The 15,194-nt window shown below is 41.5% G+C and overlaps 1 pseudogene; it reads left to right on the forward strand.

The window, feature by feature from the left end:
• Nucleotides 1–8,558: 8,558 nt before the first annotated feature.
• On the forward strand, nucleotides 8,559–14,597 carry LOC132237082 (large ribosomal subunit protein uL23-like; annotated as a pseudogene).
• Nucleotides 14,598–15,194: the final 597 nt, after the last annotated feature.

Consider the following 15,194-nt stretch of genomic DNA (forward strand, 5'->3'; position numbering starts at 1 on the left):
TTTAATGGTGGTTGGGTTATGGAAATAAGGGGTTAGTATCCTCACCATTAGGAATTTTAGGTGGCAAGGCACGCGCGCGAGCGCACGCGCGCGCGCACACACACACACACACACACACACTATACACACTAGCACACACTAACATGTACAACTTCAGCCATTCAGGATCTTGACCCTTCCCATGCCTGAGGAATTCCCTGTGTGAGTGTTGGGGACACTAAAGAAGACCCAAAGTCTGCATACACTCATTCTTCACTCCACCCTCCCCAAACTGGGATGCAGACCAGGATTACATAAGCCCTGTTTGACAGTTTGTATGCAGAAGTAGTGGTACCAGCTGAATTTTACTCCCCCCCCCACTCCAAATGCATGTGTTCAAGTCCTAGACCCAATATCTCAGAATGTCACTTTATTTGGAGATAGGTCTTTATAGAGGTCACTGAAATGAAGTAATTAGGGTGTGCCTTAATCCAATATGACTTTTATCCTAATGAAAAGGGAAAGTTAGGACACAGAAATGCAGAGAGAAGACGATATGAAGAGACACAGGGAGAAGATAGCCATCTACAAGCCAAAGCAAGAGGTCTGGACTAGATTCTCCATCAAAGCTCTCAGAAAGAACCAACCCCGCTGACACCCAGATCCCGGACCCTGGCCTCTAAATGTACACAGTAAACTTGTGTGGTTTAAGGTGCTCAGTCTATGGCTCTGTGTTTTGGCAGCCCTAGCAGAATAACAGGGCTAGTGATGCAAGATGGAGACTGAGAAGGAATTTCAGTAGAAGCAGAAGTGATCACGCTCAGTCCTGGGACCACAACAGCCCAGCAGTCTCCTGTGGCCAGTGCTGATGGTGCTGGATCCTGAGCCTGGTGTCCAGGGGCTGGGGTGGTGTCAGAAGTGCCTCCAAAGACCTATCTGTGGGACAAGTTTGGCTGTGACTCTGGCTGCTAAGCCTCGGTTGCCTTGGCCCATTTCCTAACCTCCCAATAGCCATTTAAAATTTTATTTTCTTCTTACACTATTCAGAGTTACTACTGGTTACAACTAACAATATTGATACAGAAATTGGTACCAGGAGTAGCTGTTTCGCCATCAGACACAATTAATAATACTTGGCAATTCTGTGATAGCACTTTACCAATTTATAGTTTACAAATAGTCCTCACAACTCTGGGAGGTAGGACCAAGATGCAGAAGTCTCTCTTGTTTTTCCTTGTTCTGTTTTTCTCTGGAGTCTGTGAGGGAGAGGATGAGGCTAGCTAGTGAAAAAGAGGTGCCATAGTAAACCCGAGCTAGTGCTGCCCGGCATGGCTGGAAGCCTGAGAAGCCCCAGGCCAGAGAGAAACTCATCTCCGGGTCTACAGAACAACATCACCAGTGGAGGTGGGCTCTGGGGGGGGGGGGGGCATCACAGTAACTTTATGGGGACATTTATCCCTTTTATTTCTCAGGGTTTTACTGAGGATAGTATTAGACCCTATTCTACCTTGAAGTCCAGAACCAGTTTCAGTAAATAGTATTAGGCAGGGAAACTATGACAGTAGTTCCACACATACACCTTTAATGAATGAATGAGAAATACATCATGTCGCATCTTCATTGGATTTCTATCAGGAGCAAATGGAGGCCACATTTAAGAGATAATTCCAGCACTGTTCTTGGCACATGATGGACCCCTACGCTTAAAGATTCTCGTGTTTGTGTCACATGTGAGTAACAATAAACATTTAAAGACAAATGGCTATCGTTCACACACTGACAAAGCAGGGAGGGTTTTAGTTTGATTACTTGGACCCAGGAGCTATTAGAAGATTGTGTCCTGGAAAATAGGATAAAATACATAAGATAACAATTCCAAGATGTTATGTACAATGGGTAGCCAAACTAGAGAGGAAATAGAAGCTGTTAGAACAGATGAAGTCAAGAAAACACTAGACAAGGTGCTGGAAAGCTTATCAATGAGCATTCAAGGGTTATCTGCAATACCCCAAGAATGAAAAGAGAAAGAAAGAAGAAGAAAGCTGGAGGAATCATAATACCAAGACAGCCTGGCACTGGCACAAGAAAAGGCATATAGATAAATGGAACAGAACGGAGAATCCATAAATCACCCCAAGCCATTATGTACAATTAATATATGACAAAGGAGGCAAGAACATAGAATGGAGTGAGATAGCGTCTTCAATAAATGCTGTTGGAAAAATTGGACAGGTACATGAAAAAATGAAACTAGACCACCAACTTACACCATATGCAAGAATAAACTCAAAATGGAATAAAAAGACATAAATATAAATCCTGAAACCATAAAAATTTTAGAAGACATAGGCAACAAAATCCCAAACATCTCTCATAGTAATATGTTTACTGATACATCTCCTAGGGCAAAGGAAACTAAGGAGAAAATAAACAAATGGGACTACATCACAATAAAAAAAGTTTCTGCACAGCAAAAGAAACCATCAACAAAATGAAAAGAGAACCCACTGCATGGGAGAATATATTTGTCAATGATACATCCAATAAGGGGTAAATATCCAAAATATATAAGAACTCATACAGCTTAACAAAAGAAAGACAAATAATCCAATTAAATAGACAAAGGACCTAAATAGACACTTCTCCAAATTGGACATATAGAAAGCCAAGAGACATGAGAAAATGCTCAAAGTCACCAATCAACCAAGAGATGCAAATTAAAATGACAATGAGGAATGGCTATCATCAACAAATCAATAAATGACAAGTGTTGGTGAGGATGTGGAACAAAGGGACTGGTGCAGCCACTGTTGAAAAAAATATGGAGTTTCCTAAAAAAATTAAGAATGGAACTCCCATATAACCCATTGATACCACTTCTAGGAATATATCCTAATAGACCAGAAACACCAATCAGAAAGAATATATGCACCCTTACATTCATAGGAGCACAATTTACAATAGCTAAGATTTAGAAAAAACCCAAGTGCCCATCAGCAAATTAAAAAACTGTGGTACATTTATACAATGGAATACTATGCAGCTGTAACAAAGAAAGAACTCTTACCATTTGCAAGAGCAAGAATGGACCTGGAGAGCATTATGCTAAGTGAAATAAGCCATAGAAAGATAAGTATCACATGATCTCACCCATATGTGGAATCTAATGAACAAAATAAACTGATGAACAAAATAGATCCAGAGACATAGAAGCATGATAAATTTCAGAGGTAAAGCGGGGGGCGGGGCCTTAACTGGGGAACTTATATGCATACTAGAGACCCGATGCACAAAATTCATGCAAGAGTAGGCCTTTCTTCCTCTGGCTGCCGGCACCGGCTTCCCTCTGGCACCCAGGACCCAGGCTTCCCTCACAGCCAGGGCTTCATCTGGAAGGATGTCTGGTCTAATTAGCATATTATGCTTTTATTATTATAGATATGGACATCAACAATAGAGTGATGAAGGCCTGGGAGGGGTAGGTGTGGGGTGGAGTGGATCAATGGGAAAAACAAACAAGCAAACAAACAAAGGGACATCTATAATACTTTCAACGTTTTGTTAATAAAAGAGTAGAGAGATATTATAATCTTGGTGCTTATTGTATCATGAAAATTAGAAATATCCTAGAGTTTAGGATTCCAGTAAAAAGTACTGAGAGTGTCTGGTGTAAATGGAGTTTTGGGCTTCAGATGAAGGAAGGCCTGGGGTCTGCTCTATGTCTACACATTTATCCTAATCTCATGGCCTTAACAACTTCCTCTCTATAGTGTCACCACACTGATAGCTCTGCGGAACTGTGTGGTTCCAGGATTCCAGTGTCACTCAACAGAGACTGGTGATTCGCTGGCACCTTAAGTCTAAGAGCTCCAAACCAAACTCATGCCTATCCCTGCTGTTACAAACCCTTATTAATAGTGCCTTCCTTTATAAACTCAGCGCCACACTCAGTTTCTCATCAACTGCCAAACCCCAGGGCTTCTCTGGCCTTCCTATATCTTGTCTCCACAAGTATATCAACTGCTGAGTTTTGTGGACTCAATAACTCCAACCTCTATCCCATTTGTCTCTATTATTTTTTCCATCAATGCTCTCATAAGTCATGCCTTTTCAGGTGGTGTTTTATTTTCCTCTATTCTCTTCCTTCCCCAGTCTGATTTATATGTGTCATAGAATAATTATTCCAGAAAAACAGCCCTAATAATGAGCCTCAATTGCTGAAAATCTTTGAATGGCTCTTTGTTCTTGAAACTAAAGTATATACTCCTTTGTGTAGCATTTTAAAGTGATTCAAGATCACATCCGTCAAACTCTCTAACAACTTCCCTTCATGTATTCCATAGACCAGCTAAACTGAATTATCCTTTTTTTTCATATATATGCACAGTTTGTTTTCCCTGCTGTAGGCATTGTCACTTCCCAAAATTGGAATACAGTTTCTATCTCACTTTCTGTATATCTGAACTTTTAATCTTTCTACAAATAGAGCCCAATTGCTGCCTCCTCTCTAAGCCTTCCTTGATACCTCTCTCTTATCAAGATAAAAGAGAGATTTTTTTCCTTTGAACTATCAAAACATGGTATAAAATAATCTGTTATAGTCCTCAACATTCATGAATTGTCTATCTTTTTATGTGGGTTATTGCTACACAGTTCTCAAGAGTGTAAGGATTTTTTTAGAGTATGTGACAAAGCAAGTAGTTCAACACATTTCACATAGAAGATGCTCATTTAATATTACAAATATCCTAGCACATTTCACATAGTAAATGTTCATCATATATAATCAAATGCATTTTAAAAATCTGGACTATTAAATGCCATTAACATAAAGCCTATTTAATACTATATAAACATAACTGTGTATATATTTCACAAAGAAGATATAACATGACTAATAAGCACATATAAAGATGCCCAACATCCCTAGTCATCAGGGAAATGAGCATTAACACCACAATGAAATACCACTGTACTAGATATAACTCACTAGAAAAACTACAATAAAAAAGGCAGATAATAACTAATTTCTGGAAGGATGTGGAGAAACTTAAACCTCTACTATATAATGGATGGGAATATAAATTGTGCTGCCACTTTGGAAAACAGTTTGTCAGTTTCTTAAAAAGTTAAATATAAATTTATCATGAGATCCAGCAATTCTAACCCTAGGAATCTACCCAAGAGAAACAAATATATATATTTTTAATTTTTTCTTTATTGATTAAGGTACTACATATATGTCCTTACCCCCCTATTGCCCCCCACCCCTCTATTCATGCCCTCACCCCCCTTGTGTCTGTGTCCATTGGTTAGGATTATATGCATGCATATAAGTCCTTTGGTTGATCTCTCCCCCTTACCCCCACCCTCCCATACCTTCCCTCTGAGGTTTGACAGTCTGATCAATGCTCCTCTGTCTCTGAATCTGTTTTTGTTCATCAGTTTATGTTGTTCATTATATTCCACAAATGAGTGAGATCATGTGATATTTATCTTTCTCTGACTGGCTTATTTTGCATTATTCTACGTGAAATAAGCCAGTCAGAAATATATATTCACACCAAGACTTGTATGGGGATGTTCTTTGTGGCTTTCTTCATAATAGCCCCAAAGTGGAAATAATTCAAGTCTGAATCAACTAGTAATTGATAAACAAAATGTGTAATCCTATTTAATAAAAGCCTAATATGCAAATCGATTGGATGGTGGAGCTATCAGTGAAGCGACCAGTTGCTATGACACACACTGACCACCAGGGGGCAGATGCTCAATGCAGGAGCTGCCCCCAGCCCGCAGGCCCCAGGCCAGCCACCAGTCACTCCACAGATTGGCCCTGATCGTTGGCCAGGCCTAGGGACCCTACCTGTGCACGAATTTCATGCACCAGGCCTCTAGTATTCATATAATGGAACATTATTTTGCAATTAAAAAAATGAACTACTTATATGGGCTCCAACTTGGATAAACCCTGAAAACATGCTGAATGAAAAAAGCCAGGAACAAAAGACCACATAGTATATGATTCCTTTATGTAAAATATCCAAGAAAAGGCAAATCAGTAGAAATTGAAAATAGATTCCTGGTTGCATTCAGGAGGGTCGGTGTGGGAATGAGGAGTGACTGCAGATGGGCAATGGGGTCCTTTTGTGATTTTAAAAATCAGATTATGGTGATAGTTTCATAGCTCTATAAATTTACTGAAAATCATTGAATAGTACACTTAAAATGGGTGAATTTTATATTATGTAAATTAGACCTCCATAAAGCTGTTAAAAATTTGGACTTCCAGGTTGTACAACCTTTATATATTGGCAGAATAAAATAAAACTAGCTTCTTTTAAAAAAAATACCATAAAGGGATAAGATACAGAATTTGTCTAATTCTGGTTTTTACATTTTAATAGGATAGCTGTTTGGACTAATGTAACAATATAGAGGGGATATGTTCTTCATATAAGCCATTAAAATAGAAATACATTTTTAAAGAAAATAAATCACATTTATTTTTTAAACAATAGTTTTGTAGCTACCTTAAATTCTCAACAATTAGGTTAGAAATAATTGCTTTACTAAGACTTTATTGGATCTGATCTATTAGTTGTCATATAAATGGTCAGTACATAGCAATCTTGTACTAATTAATTATTCATCCCAAGTCTATTAGCAAATATTTACCACTTATAGCCCAATTAAAATTGAACCCAGGCTGCTATCAAATACAGGTCATTCTAAAGCTCTTCTCAAGAGAAATATAGGCTTGTTAATAGAAGCATTGCCAAGAAAATCCTACTCAGAGGGTAGTTATTCAGAGATCAATAAGAAATTTAGGGACAAGGGCCACATTCAACACTTACAACTCTATTATTGTTCATTTTAACCAATATCACATTCATTGAGGCTGGGTGATGACATAAATCTGGAAAGAGGAAGGTGGGTTTCCAGGCAGTAATGAGTAAATCAATACTTCCATCATAAAGCACCAAGACCATAAGTCTGTAAGTGTACATGGTGGCATTTGATTGGGAGAGAGAGTGATTCCCATCCCTCCCCCCTCTCCCATTAGCCTGTATCCTTGAAAAAGCAATAGGCCAAGAGGGTGTAAAGTCTCTGTTCCTTGGAACTGTAGCTCAGGGGACTCTCCAGAGGAGACCATCAGGCTGGCTGTGACCATGAGGGAGTGGGCATGTTTTCCCGTGGAACTCGTCTCCACTGGGGTCCTGGAGGTTCCCCTGAAGCCACCTATAGTTGAACCAACAACTCCCCCATCTTTCTCAGATTCTGTGTCCCCTAAACCACCAGTTGGCTGTCATGTGCATTTCTGTACACCAGCCCAGCTGGACTGATGTCTCGTGCCACATATGAAATTTATGGCAGCAGCCAGTATCCACCTCCACCCCAAAGAGTTGACATGAGTCTTCCCTTGAAGAAAGATGTCTTCAGTTAGATTAGGCATCTGGTCCTGCATGACAAAACAATAGGCCCAAGGGTGGACTGTCTGACTCATCATCGCCCACGGAGGCCTTGGGGACTTGGCTCCCCAGGACGACCTTCACCAGTGGAAGGGTGAGTAGACCAAAGCCCAGTCCCCTAGGTATCTGTTTCCATTTTCACTACAGCGGTTTCTATGTAGGAGTGGGATAGTAGGGAAGAGGGGGCAGATGTGCCTCTATTAGGAGAAACGATGTAGATTGGTTTAGTGGAGATTTTGAGACTTCTGAGAGGAAAGGGTGGAAGCATAGGGGAGGCAAAATTTAACCTCTAACTTCATAGTTTTCACCTGGGCCTGAAAATTACATTGACATAAGACACAGGAGAAAAGCATACAGGTCCATTAAATATACATTTTATGTGACACAGTAGCTCTCATAAGGAAATGAAGACTTACTAAATGCTTTTAAACTACATTGAACAAAGAGGCAATTGTGGAAAAGTAGCTAGACTATTTGGGAGGCTGAAGATAAAAAATAATTTAACAATGTCAATTTGTACAGAATTTCCTAGACTTCAATTCCCTCTCCTGGATGCTAAGAATGCTATCTTCCTCCTGGTACAGGGGAGACACCTTCCACGTGGGAGTCTTACTGCCTCTTCCAGGAAGAAGAAGAGTGAGGACTGTGCACCCTCCTAGCCCTAATGTTTTGTTCAGTGTCTACAGCTCAAAATAATCCTTAGGCTCAAGTGGCATATTTTGAGGTGGTATATTCTGTCCCTCTTCAGAAGAAAGAACATAAACAAAGACTTCACATTTGTTTAATGGCTTATACTTTTTCAATATACATTTTGAATATACATCAATATACATTCTTGAATATACATTTCTGCATTTGCCCATCACAATTATCCCATAAGGTTGACCAAGAAGATGTGGTCATTTCCATTCTCCAGCTCAGAAAAGTGAGGCTTGCCCAGGTCAGAAAGTGGAGCTAGACTTGGAGCCCTAGAGCCTTCAATCTTATTCCATGGCTCCCTACAATGCAGAGTAACAACGTGTCTTTTAAAACATGCTGGAAAAGAGCATAAAATAATTACTTCAGGGGTGTCTCTCATGGCTCAGTGCCTTGCATGGGCTGATCCACATGGGTTGGAAACAAGATGGAGATGGCAGCATGCTGTCCTTTGGGTTTTTGGCACTGGGAGGCTGGCACAGCCATGCTAATGCAGTACCAGATGTTGGCACTGCAGGCTCCCCAGGACGACCTTCACCAGTGGAAGGGTGAGTAGACCAAAGCCCAGGCACCTCCACTTCCCAGGAATGCCCTGAGACTAGTGTGGATTCCAAGGCCGACTCATTATGCAAAGACGACTATCTACTCTGAAAACCTCAGGCAGCCCTGGCTTCCCTTGGCTCCTCACCCCCATTCAGCAAGCTTGGGTTTTAATGACAGGAAGTGGCCAGTTGGCTACAAAGGATGAGAGAAATGGTGAAATCATGGACAGAGACTATGATTTCCACTTTCTCACCACCCTCTTCCTTCATTCATAAAGTGAAAGTAGTCATTCTTTTTAAGTAGCCAAAATATGTGAGACTATTTTTGTTCTAACAATAAATAAACATCAAGCTCCCCAAACTCAAGATTTCCCTCATTGGTAAACAGGGCATGTTGGTTTTAAACGTGCAAGGCTGCACTGTAGAGAATGTCAGGGAAGGTCCTAACAGCCCATTCCCATGCATGCCGGAGAGCGGCCATCTGCAGTTTATTAGTGATATTCCCATGAATGGCTGCTGTCGACAGGCCTCCAGCTGGCTGTGTGCTCGTGCATTAGTAGAAGAGACTTTGAACACTCCACAAACATTGTAAATAGCCTCAGTGTAGCTGATTGTTGTTCATAATGACATTATTAAAATGGGGGGGGGGGAACTTACTTTAATGAAGAATGCTAACAGACAGCATTCCATGGAAAATGTTTACTTGTAGGTTTGTGTCCCGAACTGTGAAACTGGCAATTTCAGACAGGAACAACAGTGAGTCCGTGATGGCTTAGCATCCTGAAATGCAAGGGTTAACAGCTGTATGAAAGTATCTGGGGGTGAGCTGCTGAGAAAAGCTACAGTCTGCATGGAGGTCAAATGATGTTTCAGTTTAAAAGGGAGAGTTCAGTTCATCCTCTACCCTGGAAGAGAAAGAAAGGGTCACAAAAACAACATCTAAGCTTTCTTTATGTGCAGACGCTCCAATTAATCCACTGCCTTCATATACTGGCGGCCTTTCTTTGGGGTTCTGTAGGACACTTTTGGCTGTACAGCTTGATTGAGACGGCAGCTGGGTGCAGACAGGAGAAGCTGTGCAGAAGGGTCCTCCCCACCCCATGTCTGTGCAGAGATCCCTCATGATGACAAGCTAGAGTTGAGCAATTTGGACAGCACATCAGCCTCTTCCAGACAAGTAAAGAGCCTGTGCGCCAATGGAGTCATTGTTTCAGGGTGTTTAAAGAACAGATGAATGATAATAGAAAAAGAAAATAAGGACAACAATAAAACTAGGTCTCTTTATTTTAGGAAAGCTTTACAGTGTAAGCTAAGATGCCACATTGCTCCGAATATCTAAATCTCTACGTAGTTTTATCATTATCAATGAATATATATAAAGCACTCACTGGATCTTTGTCTGCTTTTGAATTTACAGGCATAGAGTCTATGCGATATCTACCCATATCTCAGAATTACATTTTAGTCAATAACCTATTTCAGCTCAAAAAAACCTTTGGCCGAAGCTACTAATCACAGCATATTTCACTGGTTAATGTTATTTTCCTTCTCAGGGTTGATTTTATAACTGTCTAGGGTTGAGAAATGCTAAAAAGAAATCTTCTTCCATCAAAATTCTTTCCCCATTTACCTGCCTCTCTCCTACTGCTGAACATCCATCTGTAGACATCTGTTTCTTTTTAGCTGCTACAAGAGTATACTCTCAAAATTATTCATCAGGAAAATATCTATTTATAATATCTAAGACACTACTAGTAATTATAATGTTTATTATTCTTGTTCATATAGATAGAAACAATGGTTAAAATTGTTGTGTGCCAATCAGTAGGCTAAGAATCATATTATCTCATTTAATCTTTCACCAACATCATTAAAATGAAGCTACTGCTATATAACTTGGTAAAATAGCTAGGATGTGATAAACCTGTCCCATTGGGTGAGCACTTCCCTCCTTTCTTTCCCTTTATTCAACTTACATTTACTTCTCATTCTTCCTTCCTCCAAGTTATTCTTTTTCCTTCATTTTCCCCTTGTGCCTCCCTCTCTTTTCCCATTTAAGGCAGAGAAAACTCAATGAACCATCCTTTTCTAAATTGTGTCATTAGAACATATATTTAAAAATAGGATTCAAATAATACTTCCCCCCCCCCCAATTTACTGTTGTCCCCAGCTACTAAGGAACTGGACACTGACATCCTTTGTTCTTGCTGGTTTGTCGCTAAGGACTAAGTGCAAGTCATTAAGGTTCAGAGAGTTCAGGCTGATTGTGCCTCATTTATTCAATTGCCAAGGACACACAGTGGTATGGCTAATTATTGCTTAGAAGGTACTTGAAGTTCCTCCGATGGAAATGGCCACGGAGGAGCACAGAGTCATTACCGTAATCACAGCTGCAAAACAAACACTTTCTCGTGGAAGGTCACAAACCTATGAACTGAGTCACACCGTGGAGGGTGGGATTAACCTTACAGAGCTGGATGTGATGACTGGCTGCATGGCCACATACCCTGACTACCCAGTACCTGAAAGAATGAAGGGCCCTGGCAGGTTCTGGGAGGATCTCAGAGGAACAACTCTTCTTTCCTGCACCTTCACGCAAGCAAGGCCCATAGACGCTCAGCTCCATCCACCCTGCCTGGAGTTGCGCCAAGGGTGAGACTGGCATTCACAGGACCTATCAAACACTAGGAAGTTGTCCCTGGCCCCGTTCCTCTCCCTCCTTCCCTTTCCTCCAAACACCCTGTCCCGGTTCTGCCATTTCTAGTTCAGAGCTCCCCTCTGTCCCAGGAGAAGGGGGCTTGTCTGCGGATCTCAGCAAAGGTCTTAGCACTTGAAGAGGCTGCACTGTGAAAAGCTATGATAATGATCAGCCTGCATTTCAACTGTCGTGGTTTGTTTGCCATGCCGTGTTTGATGGGTTGTAAACATAACAGAGTAACTCTCAATACACAGCGTCTGTGATTTGCTAGTTAGGGGTTTGATCACACAGTACCCACACTCACCGCCACTGATAGCGCAGTGATAGTGCTGGTACCCTGACCGCCTTCCCTGAACTTTTGGGGGAACCCACCCCTGTACTGTTCCTCACCCTCTTCCGCCTGCTGTGCGCTGGTATAAATACAGGAACCCAGGAGCTGAAAACCTGCCTTTCTCTTATCATCGAGGATGCTTAGCACGCACAAGATTACACTGGAAGATGTCCAGCTTCTGCCTGATGGGCAAGTCCACAGTGAGGGGAGATCAAAGGCGCGGAGCTTCCAAACTGCAGTTACATTTAATATTGCAAGAGTCGGGAGGGCAGATTAAAATAGGCTTTTCTTGCAGTAAAATGTGGGGGTCTGTTCCGTCTGTTCCGCATTGCTGAGTGTTTAATCCAGCCAGGAAGCCGGGTTTCCACAGAGCTTCTGCAGGCCTCCAGCTCCCAGCTCCATCTCACAGGCAGCGCCACTTTCTCTTTGATGGAAGGTCTTCCCTAGAGACTGTCCTCCCTTCCCAACAGGGGATCCAGCTTCAGAGCAGCACTTTCTCCTCCATGGCAAAGGCAGCAGGACAACAGAAACACTCAGCTTTGGGGAAAGAATTTGTAAACAAGTAGGACAGGATATTCAGAAAACTGGTGCAAAGGGCATCACCTTATTCAACACAAATTATGTGAGAGGTGTATTTGTATTGTGTTGGCAATTCCCTCCTATCAGGTAGGTCTTCGGTTTCATTATTATGATTAGTATTATTATTGATATTATCATCATCACCTTTATTTTATTACTATTATTATTATTAATTCACCACCTGCTACTGCAAAGGCCAGAAACTGTAAACTCTTAAAAATCCCAGGGAAAGAAGTGGCCCCAATGTCATCATTTCCAGTACCTGCTGCTGGGCGGAACACTCTAAACCAGAAAGGCCTTCTTTAAAAAAAATTATTATTGAGAGTATTACAGAGGTTCCCCCCCCCCATTGTCCCCCTCCACCAGGTTCCCACCCTGCACCAGACCTTCCCCCGCCCCATCGTCTGTGTCCATAGGTAATGCATATAAGATGAAAGGCCTTATTCTGGGCGCATTATCGAGTGGATTCCAGCGCTTCCTTCCATAAAAACCTTGCAGATGCTCGGGAGGCTTTTCATCTCTGGACCAAATTTCTCTTTCTTTCATGTAATTCAACTCCATTTAAGGAAATTAGAGTATACATTACTGGGTAAAACAAAAGCACACAAATGTCACTTCTGAGAGCTCATAGTTCAGGAAGGTGTGCGTCCTCAGGTGTACTGCCCGGCTTCCTTCTGAGGGTGCACGCACAGCACTTTTCTTCCTGCCAGAGCTCTGGGTGTTTGCTGTCACCCAGGGGCACATCTTAGCCTCTTCTGGCCTCAGCTTAACATCTTGATGAGATATTTATTAGCAACTTGTGTTTGCATGTGAAAGTGTAGCTAAGTTTGCCCAAGGACACACAGCCATTAGCTGGGGAGGCAAGAGTTAAGCTCTGGTAACATCTGATTCCAAATCCTAATCATGGCTGCTCACCAACCATCCTGAAATCAAAACACAGTTCTATTCACGTCCAAACTAAGTTGGCAGAAAAAACTAACCAGAATTTAGAGCATATTTCTAATAATTGTTTAAGTTCTTTATTCTAATGTGTATGCAATTAGATAAATAAATATTAATGTGTTTTGAATACAGAACACTGCCTCAGCACCTGTTGGTGATGTCATATAAAATATGGTGGACACACCATATTACCTCTCTAAAATTAGATGAGAAATAAACTCTGAAAAAAAGAAAAAGAAATAAACTCTGAAAAGTGTATGGGCTCAAGGGTTTTGCTTAGCAAACTGTGGATGTGTATTATAGCTTATGACAGTTCAACTTACAGTTTTTTGACTTTACGATGGTGCAGAAGTAACATGCATTCAGTAGGAACCATACTTTGAATTTTGGTGTCCTGGGCTAGTGACATGTGGGGCAATACTCTCTGCTGCTGCTGGAGAGCATCAGAGAGCAGCATCCCCCCCCCCCCGCAGCCCCCCCAATCAGCTATACAAAAACACGGGTCAACATCTGATACTCCACAGTGTACTGTGTTGCCAGCCTTTTTTGTATACTGTGGAGTGTGTTTTCCCATCCCATAATGTCTACAAAGGCCCATCTGGGTCTCCTGTTTCCGGCAAGAAGAAGAGGAAGGCAAATACTATTGAGATGAAACTCAAGATCATCTCCCAACTGTGGGCTAATAGAAACGTTCTGAGCATGCTTAATGTGGGCAAGGCTCAGTTGTTATGTTCAGCAGATTAGGTGTGTTAATGCATTTCTGACTTAATGATAGGTTTACTGGAGCAGAAACCATCTTAAGTCGAGGAGCATCTGTATACACTCATTCTAACAATGCTGCCCTATGACAGCACCAGTCCTTCAGATGGCTGAAAGCAAAGAAAACCTCTGTCCCTCCCAAAGCAGAGGCCAAAGCAAAGGCTTTGAAGCAAAGAAAGAATTGCGAAGAGACGTCCACAGCCACACACAAAAAGATCCCCACATCACCCACCTTCCGACGGCCCGAGACACTGCTGAAGGCAGCCCAAATATGCTCAGAAGAGTGGCCCCAGGAGGAACAAACTTGACCACTATGCCATCATCAAGTTCCCCGTGACTACCGAGTCAGCCATGAAGAAGACAGAAGACCACAATGCTCTGTGTTCATGGCAGGTGTCAAGGCCGACAAGCACCAGATCAAACAGGTTGTGAAGAAGCTCTATGGTATTAACATGTCCAAGGTCATCTCCCTGATCAGGCCTGATGGAGAGAAGACGGCATATGTTGAACTGGCTCCCGACTATGATGCTTTGGATGTTGCCAAAAAAATTGGGATCATCTAAACTGAGTCCAGATGGCTAATTCTAAATATAAAAACATTTTCATAACCATTTATTTAAACATTTCTTAAGTGACTTGAGATCTTTGAATCAAAGTTTTAACCCATAAATTATATGTCATTCAATGGATACTTTTAGATTTTTTTTTTTTTTGCTCTGATTCCTCCCCCCCACCCCCCTCATTTTATAGATGAAGCTTTAAAAATACTCCACACATTTAAAGGGGAAAAAAAAATAGCAGAGTAGATGCTGAATAGATTCCAGTGCATTTTCCTCCTTTATATCTTCTTTCAGAGGGAAATTAACTTCTCTGTCAGGGTATAGAGACTGCTTCTTCAGTCATCAGTTTGTGATTGGGGAACTCAGAGGGTTATAGTAGATCTGGCTACCAGCATGGAGAGGTATGTTTCTGAAATGTTCTTAGAACTAATAAAACTATTCACACCTGAACTAGACTTTTAAAAAAATGAATTTACAGAAACCAAGAGAATGAGATTAACAAAGGAGCTGGAAAGGCTGATTACTATTTCCTGGCAGCACTGGACCATCAAAATGCCCCAGAAGGTTGAGAAAGTGTCTTAGATTGTGGGGCGGTTCTTCCTCCCCAGACTAGGGGAAGGTGCGCACCAGCCGAGA

The sequence above is a fragment of the Myotis daubentonii genome, chromosome 1 (assembly GCF_963259705.1).
Source record: "Myotis daubentonii chromosome 1, mMyoDau2.1, whole genome shotgun sequence".
Classification (NCBI taxonomy): domain Eukaryota; kingdom Metazoa; phylum Chordata; class Mammalia; order Chiroptera; family Vespertilionidae; genus Myotis; species Myotis daubentonii.